The following is a 17,077-nucleotide window of genomic DNA, read 5'->3' on the forward strand; positions in this document are numbered from 1 at the left end:
CTCACGGTTGAATGAACATTGGTAATCTATGGCTCATCGGTTCTTCACGCACTATCCAGCGGTGGGGTGGGGTGGAGGGGCGTGTCTAGCCTCAAGCGTTTTACCCAGTGTTGTGCAGTAGGCTATTATCATAAGGCAATAAACTTGTGTAAGCTACAATTGAAGTAGGGATAGACATTGTATTGAAGTGACCAGACCGGCTAACAAACAAAACGTAATCTGGTTTGATGATAGTTGTTCTGTGAATAACAATCGAGTGATAGGATGTGTGAGACTTAATAGTCATTAATTCATTACCTGTTGTGTACATATTTTCTGCTTACACAGAAAAATCTATCTAAAACTTAAAACATAAATCAACGCGTATTTTATTAGCCAAATGGTTCTTCCTCACATAAAAAGAAGTCCTTTTTTGTTTCCTATAAGAGGAAACGTATTGTGACTTTTTCCGCCTTTCTTTTCACGTTTTCTCAACTTTGCATTTTTACTCAAAATTCAACATTCAAATCGCTAAGGCTTTGGAACTCTTTGTCTTACAAGACTGAAAAATTCCACGTGCATTTAGCGTTATACCATCTTCAAAACTACGTTTGTTACATTAAGTTTACTACAATACTTTAGAAAATACTGATATTTATGTGGCACCACCTCCTAATTTTTGTACATAAAGTTACGTAAAAAATTGTATTAAAAATTGAGTACGAGCTAGAAATGTATAGTTTGGTTTGAGATATCTAAATCTTTCATCCGCTTTTAAAAATGTCTTATGGGAACAAAGTTATAGAGGTTTGAATAGGTGTTAGTTTTCACAACTTTTCGCGGTTTCCATGGCAACTAGTACTGCTATTGACGGCTATATATTATTTTTGTCTATAGTTTAACAACTATAAACATATGAACTTATTAAACACCCAGAAATGTGTTAAATTAAAAAAATCTCTCCGTTGTGCATATCCTAAAAACTTGGGTATCCAGGCAATGTAGTCTTTTTTACAAAACTTTACAAAGAGTTGTGTATATAGGCCTACATATTTATTTCTTGCAATCGCATACTCAACCTATAAATGTCTTATAATTTGTGTAATGAATTTCAAATTTAAAAAAAAAAAATTGACATTTATTTTTTGCTAATTCGCAAATCATACATATATCTTGTTAAGTTCTGCAGATTTGCCAGACGTGAACCCTTGTCTAATCGGATCTTGATAATATTACAAACTATACTACCAGTTACAATTATTTTTTCTGTTTGCTTATGCTAGTATTATTATTTAAAGCACATCAGGTCCGTTAATTAGTTGAATACATTACATGCCCTTGGCAGTTGAATACATTACCCTGTCTTACTGCAAACACATCCTGCTCGTTGTTTAGTTCCCATAGCTGTAGATTATACATTTTACTACAACATGTGTATCCTGCCAGTGACTTATTTCGTGTGGTATTTTTTAAACTTTAAATCTATTCCCGATAGAGAAGTGGCTCTTGATTCAAATTAGTTTACTAAATGTTATCAGCTAATAATGCATACATTTATCTATCTACTTTTGATAATCCACTAGCCATCAGATGCGATTTCTGGAACTCAACTTGCTTTGTATGGTATCGATTTCCAGCACGTGGCTATGCCCTGATTCTTAAAATATTTTTTTTTTAATTTGAAAAACATCACGATGCCCCTTCCTTAAAAATCAAACTATGTCGGGGGACATTATATAGAATAAGCATACTTATGGGCATGGTAGTTTTATTCCTAGATTGACAATGTTGATTTTGATGTAAATTCTCAAAGTGTACGTTGAGATTTAGAGGGAGCCATTTTAAATATTTTCATTCCGATATAATAATCGTATACTGTGTTGCTTATATTTAAGAGATTTAAACATTTCTCACATGAATCAAAACGCATTTAATATATTGAAAACACACCTTTATGTGTAAAATTTATTTTTTTCAGACATCATTATCTGTTTCTTTTTGAAGAGTTAGTTATGACACAAATCAGTACAATTTTGGGTTGTCTACACGTAGACCTAGCGCCCTAAAAAAGAACAAGCAAAACAAAAGCAACGCAATTAAACAAAATAATCACAGGAGTTGACATCATCTATCCTACAAATGTCGAATTCCGTCTGGGATTTTTCATGACTTTTATAGGTTATTTTGTACTTTTCCTCTCGAGCGAGAGGCGTTACCAATATAAATTGACATCAAAAGTGTTTAAGTAACCAGAGTTGGTAATCATATCTATCATATCAATCCTGATATTCTGTACACCTAAATGATCTTTCGACAATTTCTATCGGGGAAAAGCGTTTCCCCTCTGGTGCTCGTTCGAGGCTGAGAAGTCTGTAATAAACTACATTATTATTTATTTCCTTTAGGTCACTATATTGTACTGTACTGTGACGTACTCTTTATTTATTTTTCTATCCATCCATCCATTCAATCATACGATTATGCACCCACACTTCCAACTGTCTACCTATTCAACAATGCAACCAGTCACTAACCCATCCACTCTTCGACGATCACAACCATCCACCAACAAACACATTATTCCATAAATACATTCAATTAATCCTTTCTTCCATCCTTGCATCTTTATGATGTGTGTGATATGATACGAGAGTATGTGTTGTGAAAAGATTCGGTTTAAATAAATCATCGTGGCTGTGTGACGTGGTACGCAAAATAGTGACGTTTCAGGGCAAGTTCGTCGTTGTTGGGGAAGAATGTTAGGTAGTTTTGCGTCTTGTTGTGTTCGGATGAGGTCGTGAATGAAGTCAAGTTCTTTTATCATTTGTTAAAGGCGATGTATGCATCCTTGTAAGACAATAAACAGTGTAATGAACCAATGTCATCCTGTCAAGTCATCTGTCCCTTTTATGTCTCTATGTTGAACTTCTAAAGGGTCAGAGAGGAACATGATGGCAGTGTGAACCCTCTCACTGTATAACTGCAGAACACATTGTCCCCAGTTACAACTCCATTTATCCGGCATCCAGCCTTCCACCAATCAGGTTATATTTACCTTGTGAAAAGTAATTTCTCTAAATAAAAGGGAACATGCGTGTATTACTTATATATATATATATATATATATATATATATATATATATATATATATATATATATATATATATATATATAATATATTATATATATATATATATATATATATATATATATATATATATATATATATATATATAATATCCTTCTAATTAACCATCCATCAAACCAAGAATCTATCCACCATTGCATCATTTTTTTCAAAATAAGCATTACTGTTTAAATGTGAGATCCATCCATCCATCCATCCATCCATCTTTCCATTCGTTCATATTTCCGACTATTCTAAACCTCTTATTCAATATTTACATTGCAGACACGTGTAGCAAATCTGAAAAAAAAAATGTATTAGTATACTAGTCATACTGCCTAGCTTCGCTTAGGTTTTCAAAAAACTTTTGAGAATTTGAATGATTAATTAATTGGTGATTTGCTGTTATGTGGAGTGCACGGAACCTAAGTTTAAACAGTCTGAGTAATTTCATGTCATGGAAACCTTGGTGGAATATTCGCAAACTTATTACTCGCAAGGTTATTAGTACAGCACAGGCATCCTTATTAGTATAAAATAAATATATTTAATCCACTTTCACAATTAATTTTTACAATTGCAGTCCACTACATAACTTAAAGTATAACAAAATAACTATATCAATGAATGCTATACTTTTTAAATTTTGTTTTATCTTTAAAACAGTATAAAAATTATTTAAAAATTATTACATTAAAAAGTTACCTCCTGTCATAACGTAGATATATGGAATTAGACCAGACTTGTAGAGGTTACTAAGGACGGTGCGAACTTGACATTAGACGATTTGGTGTGAGGGTATTGTGCGCGTGTTCAATCAAATATGTGTGGCGTGAGTGTGACGTGAGCATGACGCGAAAATGTACCGATGACGTAGGACGCAGCAGTGATGTAGAAGACGGGCGTATTTTGATATTATGGAATAGATCTATAAGTGTGTGATAATAAAAATTAATGTTATTTTCATGAACGACGTTGTTAATATAATTAATTAGTGTCTACGGAAAAATAAGAGTGTACCCATCCTCCTTCCTAAGTATAATAGTTGCAGAGTTAATAGCAGTATTCAGAATATAGATGTATCATACATACTTATACCCCCCCCCCCCCCCCATCACACCTCCCCTGTACGTAGACCAAATTACGTAGTGTTTGTTTACTTTTTCACAAACAATTGTTTATAAAACAAAATACGGCATCTGGACAAATCTAACGACCCTAGAGGGTATTTCCGACGGGAATAAAAGTTTTTTTGTTACTCTCCAGGGTCGGTCTACGAACGCACAAAATATTAGGGATCGTTCGTCAATTTATTTGTATATACCTCATTTAAGGAGAATTTCACTCGAGAATTTTCACTTGACTATTTGCATAACCACTTTTGGGGTACTTTGGATCTGTACATCTGACTCATTTTGTCCATACAACTGGGTAAATGAATCGGCCTTACGGATAAACTATCGGTCAGCCTGTGCTTGCGCGGCGAGGGCTAAAAAGTGACCACGAGTGAAATTCTCCTTTTATGAACTATAAATCGAAAAAAAAACTTGTGCCGAACGACCACCCCCGATAGACCGACCCTGGAAAAAAACCTTCAGGTCTGTTACATTTGCGGAATGCCGTATTTTCTTACAAAGGCATTGTACTTTTTTTTTGTGAAAAAAGTAAGCAAAGACTAAATTATTCAGTCTATGTACAACTGAGGTAAAACACGAGTTGTTTTTCTTAAAATTTATACGTTAAACATTTTCAAATGTTTTTAAAAATCAGGTATAAGATCCTATATTAACTATATACTTCGAACTTTGACGCCCCAACGTATTACAAAATTGTTTTTCTATTTTCCAGGTACGCAGAGCACAGAGAACCTGAGCCAAGTGATTTTATCAGCGTCAACAACGCCAAATGTTTGTCAGACAATCATGCAGGAAGACCTCCAAAACGACAGTTGTACTGCAATGCATTAAAACAAATAGAAGATGTGAAAGCAGCATCAAATGGACTAGCAGAGTGCAGAACAAGTTTAGAGCCGATGGCGGGTACATTAATTCGCATAGGTAACTTAACTTTTAATTCACTGTTTTAAAGTATTTCGTAAAATTAGTTATGCAAATAGCTTTAGGCCGTTGTAAGACACTTAGTCTACAAATCTATTAGTTAAACTTCGGCCGAGTGTTAAATTATAAAACAAATAGTTTATTCTGAAAACTTCTACTTATCAAGTGAATACATACACACAAATATAGGTTGCAATGTTTGTATCAGCAGCGCGGTTGAAGAAAGGACAGAAGAAACAATCTCAGATCCTGTTCAAAATGCAATCTCTGCAGCTGAAGCTACTGGAATTTTAGACACAAACAGGAATCAAAAATTTATTTCAAAATTTAAACAGTGGCAACACTTGAATAATGCAGCGGTTAAATATGACCCAACAAAAACATATTCATCCATTTTACAGATAGATATTGGCCCGATGTCTATCACATGTAAATTTTGTAATGCCTTAAAGTTTAAAGGCGAAGCAAAATGGTCTCTGTTGCTGTGGAGGGACAGTTTCACTTTCAGATCTTCCTGACGTACCAGAGCCATTAAAAAGTCTGCTATATGGGGAACATCCGCAGTCTAGTGAATTTTATAAAAATATCAGAAAATACAACAGCAGCTTTCAAATGACCTCTTTCGGCACCTCTATTCATATTCCACAATCCAGAGGGTTTATGCCCACCTTTAAGATACACGGACAAGTCTATCATAAGCAGAATCGCTGATCCCACTTTCGAACGAGAAGCACACATTTTTTACAAATTTAATTTCTTGGGAACAATGAGAAGGAAACCAACAGACGTTGCAGCATCATTCCTGGTACTAACAAAACGTTGATTCAATCCCTGCAAAATATGCTGCATGAGAATAATCATTTTGTAAGGCAATTTAAGATGGCATTTGATTGAAATCCAAGTGATAACTTAAGAATTGTTATCAATGCAGACAAAAAAAACAACTGGTCATCAACGTGTATATAACGAGCCTATGGTCGACGAAGTTGCAGTGATTATAGCTGGTAATGAATTTGAAAAAAAAGAGATATTGTATTGACAATGCGCAGCAACGAGTACAAGAAAATATCAGAAACTCACATTGCATTTGATGCTTTACAGCATCCGCTGATGTTCCCACGCTAGGAAGATGATTATGCCATTAACATAAAAAAATGTAATCCAGTGACTAAACTTAAACGTGGCCAAATGAGTGTCAGCGATGGAGTTTTATGCATACCGATTGATGATTCGTCACACTGAGAACAGAATTCTAAATTATCGGCATGCTGTTACATCAATATTTGGAGGATATGTACACAAAGATCGAATCAGAACGTCTTTTATACATCAGGTTAAATCAAAAGAAACTGCGCGTTGATAACTATGTACATCTAAAAGATGCAATTGCACATTATTCAAGCGCTGCTAATGTAGGAAAACTGGTCATTTTACCCTCCACGTATGTCGGCAGCCCAAGATGGAATGACATTTGTACGTTATGGTGGTAAACCATATCCTAATTTATAACATTTACATTCAATCCTAAATGTTAAGAATTGCATGCAAATTTAATTCATGGACAAAAACGAACTGATCGCCATGATTTAGTGAATAGAATTTTTAGGCAAAAATTAATCAATATGATGAATGTTTGACAAAAGGTGAGGTGTTTGGTCCTGTGAAATACTGGCTGTACTCAGTGGAATGGCAGAAGCGAGGCTTACCACATGCCCATATACTGCTTTGGCTAATCCATACATGAAATCCCAATGAAATAGACAACATAATAACAGCTGAGATTCCAGATCAAACTAAGGATAAGGAACTGTACGATATTGTTGTGAATAATATGATTCACTGTCCGTGCGGTGCATTGAATTGTGGGTCTCCGCACATTAAAGAAAAGATATGCCGCAAAAGGTTTCCTCGGCAGTTTATCAAACAAACACAGACTGGAAATGATGGCGGCTACCCTCTATACAGACGACGAAGCAAGAAACACGGCAGTTGTTAGATTAAATTCCCAGCAGGTACGTATTGATAATCGATGGGTTGTGCCCTACAGCCCTCTACTTTTGAAGATGTTTAGAGCGCATTTAAATTTCGAATGCTGTAATTCTGTTAACTCAGTGAAATACATTCTAAAGTACATTCACAAAGGTACCTACCACGGTGTTTTTACAACAGAACGTGAAAATGGCGACATAGATGAGATCGCTGAATATCAAGCTGGTTGGTACATTTCTAGTAACGAAGCAGCTTGGCGAATTTTTGGGTTTCCAATACATGAAAAATTCCCAATGGTCTTGCAACTGGATGTCCATTTAGAAACCGGCCAGCGTATCTACTTTAGTGAAAGTAATTTGGAAAACATCAACACTACACCAAAGAATGTAACACTTACTGCATTCTTCGCCTAATGTAGGACTGATGATTTTGCAAAAACATTGCTTTATTGCGAAGTGCCTAAATATTATACTTGGGAAAAATCAAACAGAGCGTTCAAACGTCGATAGCAAGGCGCCAGAGTTAAAGGGTACCCCGATCTTTGTTCTGGTGATGATCTTGGACGAGTGTATACAGTCAACTTGAGAAACTTCGAATGCTACTACTTGAGGCTCTTATTACATAAAATTAGAGGCCCAACCGCATTCAAATACCTCAGAACAGTGGGATGGAGTAGAACATGAAACGTTTCACGTAGCATGTTTTGCTTACGGACTGCTACAAAATGACAACCAATGGGAAGAAACTCTACAAGAAGCTGCATCATGTGATTATGCAGCAAAAATTAGGAATATTTTTGCTATCATCCTTTCTTTTTGCGAGCCATCAAATCCAAGACTATTGCGTCTGAAGATATAGTTAAACGACTGCGCCTAATAAACCCACAAAGCACTATTTTATGCAATGCTGACATCTGCAACCAATCACTTTTGTCAATAGAAGATAAAGTGATAGGAACGATTGGAAAAAAATTATGTGACATTGGAATGGAAAGCCCTTCAAGAGAAGGATCGGTAATCGCATCCAAAGAAATGCTTAAAGAGTTAGCATATGACCCTGAAACACGTATGCGTTTTATATCATTAAATGAGCCAATGCTAAATGCAGATCAGAAAGTTATTTACGTAGAGGTGTTTGAACGAATTTTCAAGAACGAAGGTGGAGTGATTTTCATAGATGAGCCTGGTGGGACTGGAAAAACTTTCCTCATCAATTTGCTGATAGCACGCGTAAGAGCAGAAAAAAAGATTGCTCTTGCCGTAGCTTCATCTGGCATAGCAGCCACATTAATGAGTGGTGGAAGAACGGCCCATTCTGTTCTACAAATTCCAATCGATTTAATTCATAATGATACACCCGTTTGTAATATAACCAAGGGCAGCGCCATGGCTAAAGTTTTGTTGGAAGCATCAGCAACCAGTTATCCTGTAGAATTCTTAAATTCTCTTCAGCCAAATGGCCTTCCTCCGCATAAATTATAAGTAAAAATTGGATCACCAGTTATGTTATTACGAAATTTAGACCCGCCAAAGCTGTGCAACGGCACAAGATTGACTGTAAAAGCATGCTACAACTACGTCATTGAGGCAACTATTTTAAATGGACCATTTGAGGGCGAGGACGTGTTTATACCCATGATCCCTTTAATTTCCAATGATCTGCTATTTTTATTTAAAAGACTGCAGTTTCCTCTTCGATTGGCATTTGCGACTACGATTAATAAGTCTCAAGCCAAACTTTTAATAGACTGGCCTGGACTTGACAAGCGAATGCTTTTCCCACGGGCAACTGTACGTCGACATGTCGAGATCAAAAGATCCTAGCCATCTATTTATTCTCACAAATGAATATGAACATACAAAAACGTTGTGTATCGTCAGGTGCTTGAAGATTTTTTTTCTGTGTAAAATACTAGCGCTTTTCGGCAAATAAAATAAAATTAATCTTAAATAATATGCGCATTAATTGACACATTTTATAACTTTCATTATGGAATCATTTATACAATGATACAAAGTTAAAATTCTGATTATTACACTTCATATTTGTATTTAATAAATAATTATGACGTGAAATTGGGTGCAGAGTGTAATATCAGTTTATTGATATTTAGAACTTGATTTTTTTTTTTTATTTTACAATGTAAATGATGTAATACTATATTGTGATTTCCTTCGTGCAAACTAAAAGGTTGAAAATGAGAAAAAAACGCAACAACAAAAAAGGAAACGTATCAAATATCTTCACGTCTTTGTAGCATAAGATCACGTATATATATAGGCCTACAGAAGGAATCAAAACATTTTATTAGGAACTAATATGTTATATCTATGGTTTTATCATTTGAATCGTATTATATAGATACCTTGTTTATTTAAATAGTTTAGTAGCATTGTTATTGTTAATTAAGATGTTAGGTCTATACTTATATACCCTGTATAACCCCCTCACCCCTTCGCTCCTTGCTTCTTTTTTTCCTTATGTTTGTTATAAAATGAAAAATTAACATATTTTATTAAACTTAGAAAATTTTAATTTTGCTAGGTTTAAATATGATATAACAAATAAAGACCATGTAACTTTTTATTTATACATTTGTTTGTTGTGTGATATCTACATCAGACTATGACGATGCTTATCTACATTATAAGCCGGAGGCGTTTCCATGAGAAATAATCAGCAGACACGACTATTGACCCAGATAACGATATGTATTTCTAAATATAAAAGCAGTACGTAGAAAAACGTTATGCAGAAACTGACCATACAATTTAGATCAATGATTTTTTTTAAGTATTTATATGGCCGCTAATTGCACTGATATTGAAGCCAATGGTTTATATCACTGATTATTAACAGGGAACAAAGCCCTACTTCTGCAATTATTGTTTGAAAGATTAAGTAAGTGCTACTATCAAAGCCTAAGTAGTTCTAATTACATTGAAAGTAATAAGTTTGCGAATGTACCAGCGATTCCCTAACAAGAAAGGTTCCAAGAAAGAACCGCAACGGAAAAAAGCGCAACGGAAAAAAGCGCAAAACAAAAAGCGCAACGGAAAAAAGCGCACACGGAAAAAAGCGCAAAGAGAAAAAAGCGCACACAGAAAAAGCGCAAAGAGAAAAAAGCGCAAACAGAAAAAAGCGCAAAGAGAAAAAAGCGCACACAGAAAAAAGCGCAAACAGAAAAAAGCGCAAACGGAAAAAAGCGCAAAGAGAAAAAAGCGCACACGGAAAAAAGCGCAAAGAGAAAAAAGCGCACACAGAAAAAAGCGCAAAGAGAAAAAAGCGCACACAGAAAAAAGCGCAAAGAGAAAAAAGAGCAAACGGAAAAAAGCGCAAACGGAAAAAAGCGCAAACAGAAAAAAGCGCAAACGGAAAAAAGCGCAAAGAGAAAAAAGCGCACACAGAAAATAGCGCAAACAGAAAAAAGCGCAAACGGAAAAAAGCGCACACAGAAAAAAGCGCAACAGAAAAAAGCGCAAAAAAAAGAAAAAAAAACGCAAACAGAAAAAAGCACACACAGAAAACTGTGCACACCGAAAAATGCACAAAGAGCCATTTTCGCACAAAGACCTATAAGGACTAGATGACACATTTATACATGATTGTTAGGGCTGCTGTGAGAGTGTTGTGTTTGACCTGACGCGATATACTACCACTTAAAGCATACCACTACCCTGTGCATTTACATCACCACGATACAGGCGATATTCGCTTGACACAACGTCTATTTTTTTTCTTGTTCACTATTTATTCAACGACTATTCTCGAATAAATAAACATAAAACTATCCTTGATATTGGCATTACACGAAGTATCTCGTACATGCTCCCTAGTCCCAAGCTTGCATTCTATAACAACCCGTTTCTATCGCAAAACTTCACTCTCTTTCTTCCGAGTCATCAAACATGCATTCGCTATATCTCTCGCACCAACATTCATTCGCACAAAAATACCCTGATAAAACACACATCATAATCATTATGTATTTAATATTATTTCATCATGATGTACCTATATCTACCTACCTACCTACCTACCTACCTACCTACCTACCTACCTACCTACCTACCTACCTACCTACCTACCTACCTACCTACCTACCTACCTACCTACCTACCTACCTACCTACCTACCTACCTACCTACCTACCTACCTACCTACCTACCTACCTACCTACCTACCTACCTACCTACCTACCTACCTACCTACCTACCTACCTACCTACCTACCTACCTACCTACCTACCTACCTACCTACCTACCTACCTACCTACCTACCTACCTACCTACCTACCTACCTACCTACCTACCTACCTACCTACCTACCTACCTACCTACCTACCTACCTACCTACCTACCTACCTACCTACCTACCTACCTACCTACCTACCTACCTACCTACCTACCTACCTACCTACCTACCTACCTACCTACCTACCTACCTACCTACCTACCTACCTACCTACCTACCTACCTACCTACCTACCTACCTACCTACTTACCTACCTACCTACCTACCTACCTACCTACCTACCTACCTACTTACCTACCCAATATATATATATATATATATATATATATATATATATATATATATATATATATATATATATATATATATATATATATATATATATATATACGGGTAGGTAGGTGGGTTAGTTGGTGGGTTCGTGGGTAGGTAGATTTTTTGGTGGTGTGTGGGAAGATGTGTGTGTGGGTAATTAGGTGGTTGGGTGTTTGCGTAGAAGAGAGTTTTATCCAGACATCAGTTCGGGGTTGGGGGGGGGGGGGGTCTCGGCCCGAAGAGAGTCTACCGTCTACCCCCACCCCCCCTTCCCCCCGAATGAAATGGAATTTATATTCTTAGATTATGCACACTTCCTACTGAGCCAGTAGAGCACTACATCAAATAGTTAATCAGTTTAACAATGTAGACACCATTGAAGTAGGTCCGAGTCAAAGCCTGGTGTTATAATAAAACTACATCTCTCTTTGTGCATTATGCTGTTCAACACATGCTTTGATTGGTGTTAGGATTGTTACATATAAGTATTTGCGTAGATTTAGAGTAGCGTCCTATTTGTTTACATGTTTTCATTACCCTTCAAACTATAGTCTTTTTTAGTTATATTGAGATTAAAGAATGTAAATAAATAGTACAAACAATTATGTAGCATAGAAATGATTGGTATGGAAGTGACATAAAGCGCAGAAAACTTAGAGGCTAGGTAGGGAATAAAAGGTGGGGTTAGGAAAGTTTGGGGGTCCATTCTCTAATAGGCAGTCTATGTCTCGTTCGTACTTTCAAACAATAAAGACGTTAATTGTATACAGACTTTGTGTTGGTTAATTGTCGACCCTGTCCTCACCTCACAGCACAACAGTTGGCTGACGCTTACCTTGTCATGTTAAAATAAGTAGCATGTAATTGATTTAGTTCGAAGTGAGTTTTCATACAAGCCCAACGCACTAATTAAGGCTGTCGCAAAAGATGTAACATATGTCAATGAATTTTCATTAAAAAAAAAATGATATCTCGTGCAGTTTACGAAACTAACGACCCTCGCCCATACTTTTCTTTTTCCGCGCGCCAGATTTGAATACATGTTTAGTGTTCATACTGACAGAAGAAAACGCTTTCATTCCATTGTTTGTGTTACAATTCTTTTAGAATACACGGCTGTTTTTCCATTCTCTTTTTGGTGAAGCCTAGTATATACACATCATACATGACCTACTTTTCTTACTATATACTTAGTGTAGTCTACAGAGTTAGTGCTTTTAGTATTCACAAACAATATTCATTCTCAGCTTAAATGTTATAAAAATGTTATGATTATGATGTGTGTTTTATCAGGGTATTTTTGTGCGAATGAATGTTGGTGCGAGAGATATAGCGAATGCATGTTTGATGACTCGGAAGAAAGCGAGTGAAGTTTTGCGATAGAAACGGGTTGTTATAGAATGCAAGCTTGGGACTAGGGAGCATGTACGAGATACTCCGTGTAATGCCAATATCAAGGATAGTTTTATGTTTATTTATTCGAGAATAGTCGTTGAATAAATAGTGAACAAGAAAAAAATAGACGTTGTGTCAAGCGATTATCGCCTGTATCGTGGTGATGTGAATGCACATGGTAGTGGTATGCTTTAAGTGGTAGTATACCGCGTTAGGTCAAACACAACACTCTCACAGCAGCCCTAACAATCATGTATAAATGTGTCATCTAGTCCTTATAGGTCTTTGTGCGAAAATGGCTCTTTGTGCATTTTTCGGTGTGCACAGTTTTCTGTGTGTGCTTTTTTCTGTTCGCGTTTTTTTTCTTTTTTTGCGCTTTTTTCTGTTGCGCTTTTTGTCGTTGCGCTTTTTTCAGTTTGCGTTTTTTTTCCGTTTGCGCTTTTTTCTGTGTGCGCTTTTTTCCGTTAGCGCTTTTTTCTGTTTGCGCTTTTTTCTGTGTGCGCTTTTTTCTCTTTGCGCTTTTTTCCGTTTGCGCTTTTTTCTGTTTGCTCTTTTTTCCGTTTGCGCTTTTTTCCGTTTGCGCTTTTTTCCGTGTGCGCTTTTTTCTCTTTGCGCTTTTTTCCGTTTGCGCTTTTTTCTTTTTGCGCTTTTTTCTGTGTGCGCTTTTTTCTCTTTGCGCTTTTTTCTGTGTGCGCCTTTTTCTCTTTGCGCTTTTTTCCGTGTGCGCTTTTTTCTCTTTGCGCTTTTTTCCGTTTGCTATTTTTTCTCTTTGCGCTTTTTTCTGTGTGCGCTTTTTTCTCTTTGCGCTTTTTTCTGTGTGCGCCTTTTTCTCTTTGCGCTTTTTTCCGTGTGCGCTTTTTTCTCTTTGCGCTTTTTTCCGTTTGCGCTTTTTTCTGTTTGCGCTTTTTTCTGTGTGCGCTTTTTTCTCTTTGCGCTTTTTTCTGTTTGCGCTTTTTTCTCTTTGCGCTTTTTTCTGTTTGCGCTTTTTTCTCTTTGCGCTTTTTTCCGTGTGCGCTTTTTTCTCTTTGCGCTTTTTTCCGTTTGCGCTTTTTTCTGTTTGCGCTTTTTTCTGTGTGCGCTTTTTTCTCTTTGCGCTTTTTTCTGTTTGCGCTTTTTTCTCTTTGCGCTTTTTTCTGTGTGCGCTTTTTTCTCTTTGCGCTTTTTTCGGTGTGCGCTTTTTTCCGTTGCGCTTTTTTTTGCGCTTTTTTCCGTTGCGCTTTTTTCCGTTGCGGTTCTTTCCGGCCACCAACAAGAAATTACTGTTTTACCTTGAGCACTTCACATAACAGCCATCACCAACATCACCAATAAATTAATCATTCTAATTCTAAATTTTTTTTAAACCTAAGCGAAGTACAAGGTACGTGTACTAATTAATAAATTAATTAATTTTTAAAAGTCGATGTAATATTAATTATGAGATATACTGTTCACGGAACCTCTGTAGTTCTAATTATATTTTATTCATACATTGCGAACTTTCCTGTATTTTCTCTGAAAACGGACTTACAACAACAAACAACAACAACATTTTCTCTAAAATTAGCATTACTGTTTAAATTCGAGAACTCCACACCCCAACCATCACTAAAAAATTATGTATTCAAATTCTCAAATGTTTTTGAAAACCTAAGCGAAGCTAGGCGAAGCAGTATGCCTAGTATACAAGTACAAGCACAAGTACAAGTACAAGCACAAGTACAAGTACAAGTATCTTTGTTGTATATTTGTATCTTTGTATCTTTATATCTTTATATCTTTATAGTTCTGTATCTTTTTAAAACTGTTTTTACCCGCAGCTGTGGCCTTCACAGCAGGTAAGACTTAGGGAACAGGATTGTCCATTTCTTCTGCAACTTGAAAATTTAAGGAGATATTAGTATGTTTGCTGCAGTAGCGTAGCGAGGGGGCGGGGGGGGGGGACATATGTCCCCGGGCGCCGACCTTAGGGGGCGCCAAAATGGGTTGGAAAAATAAATTGAAAGGTTGAAGGGGGTGCAAATCGAAAGTTTGAGGGGGGGGGGGGGTGCAAATCGAAAAGTTTGTCCCCGGGCGCCGGGAAGGGTCGCTACGCCTCTGGTTTGCTGTTGCACTTAATGAAATACAATTATACTCTGTAAATTGCTTTTAGCATTAATAAGTATTGCATGCAATGAATATATTTAACTTTTTATTTAAAGCAATATCTATTATATATGCTTTATGTTTTTAAAACTACTTACGGTGTCCGTCGCTCTTGAAACGCTGCTGAAACCTCTAAATATAGTGCAACAATAAAAAAAACCAAAATTAATTAATTTATTAAAAAATTATACAAATTAATTCATATAATTTTATCTTATTCTATGCTATTGTTCAATTTTCAAATTGTAATATATCGGGAGCTATCAGCTATGATCTCATAGGACAATACGCTCTTTATAGAGACAAATCTAAATTATGCACGTGAACCGTTTTACTAATTTTCTTAAATCTAGACGTTCTTGATAAAACAAAATTGTAATATTTTACATGTTCCATTGTGCTTAAGTTTAGACTTCAGAGATTTTAAAAAGTGTATTTAAAGTTTTAAAAATTTTAAATAAATTAATTATGTGAATAGTTTTTAAACTATAGACAAAAATGGTATTAACTCGCCTCTTGTAGTTCTGGTGTACATAAAATCACGGAAAGGTGTGAACATTATGTATATGTGTATGGGCGTATGTGTGTCTGTGAACGCGTTAACTTGAGTACCGTTACATCTAGGTTGATCCAATTTCATATATAAGTATTATATCAAATTTGTAGTTCTGTTTCAACTTTTCAGCAATTTCCGATTTCCGGAAGTGGAACTTGTTATTCTTTGGTTTTCAAAAGCTTATAACATGAGTAGTGTTACAGATAGATAAACTATATTTTAAATATAAGTTAAAGATATAATGGTCTGCCTTCTGTCAAGTGTTGAGTAATTTCCGTAGAACTGAAACATTAGTTGATGCTATTTCCGGTTTCTCAAAAAAGAACGCATAAGACTTTATAAAATACTAATGGCCCCCACTATTATACACATACAGTTTGCCGTTCACTTGTTGTGCAATTTATTTTGTCTACGTGACTCTATTCTATTTTAAAACGTTGAAAATGAATTAGAAATCTTGTCTATATCCCGAGTTGCCATCCCCCTTAGTGTTATATTTAAATTTATCAGAAAGTTATCGGGAGATCACTCCCGCTTTATTTTGTTCACGATAATAATACTTTTTCTATACAAAGTATACGAGAAAGTAAAAATGCACATTTTGTACGCAGTTTCAGTAGTGTCTTACTTGTATAGTTATAAATAGATCCTTAATTTATTACAAAAAAAAGTTTGCAATAGGCTGTCTAAAAGTCAATTGCCGTTTTGCCTCAATAAACTTGTATACGAATTGCTTAATGGGCAGAGAAGCAACACAAATTAGACGTCATTATTAAAAAAGGTAAGTATATACTATATATAAATAAATAAATAAATAAATAAATATATATATATATATATATATATATATACATATCCATCCATCCATCCATCCATCCACCCACCCACCCACCCATCCATCCATCCATCCATCCATCCACCCATCCATCCACCCACCCACCCACCCATCCATCCATCCATCCACCCACCCACACACCCACCCACCCACCCACCCATCCATCCATCCATCCATCCACCCACCCACCCATCCATCCATCCATACATCCATACATCCATACATCCATACATCCATACATCCATAGAGAAACTTACCAGCTGGATCAACTACAAATGCAGAAACAACGAGCACACAAGTAAGAACCAGAATAGATGAAAAGTATTTCATTCTGTTGTTTGTTCCTTCAACAAATAGAACTTACTTATTAAAATAAAAAGAAGTATTTTGAACAGGCTGGTTATAAAATTGAAATCGAAGAGAATGTCGCTGACCGACTCGCTTGT

This window comes from Physella acuta, unplaced genomic scaffold, assembly GCF_028476545.2.
Source record: "Physella acuta isolate Inbredline_101_S28 unplaced genomic scaffold, ASM2847654v3 ptg001250l, whole genome shotgun sequence".
Classification (NCBI taxonomy): Eukaryota; Metazoa; Mollusca; class Gastropoda; family Physidae; genus Physella; species Physella acuta.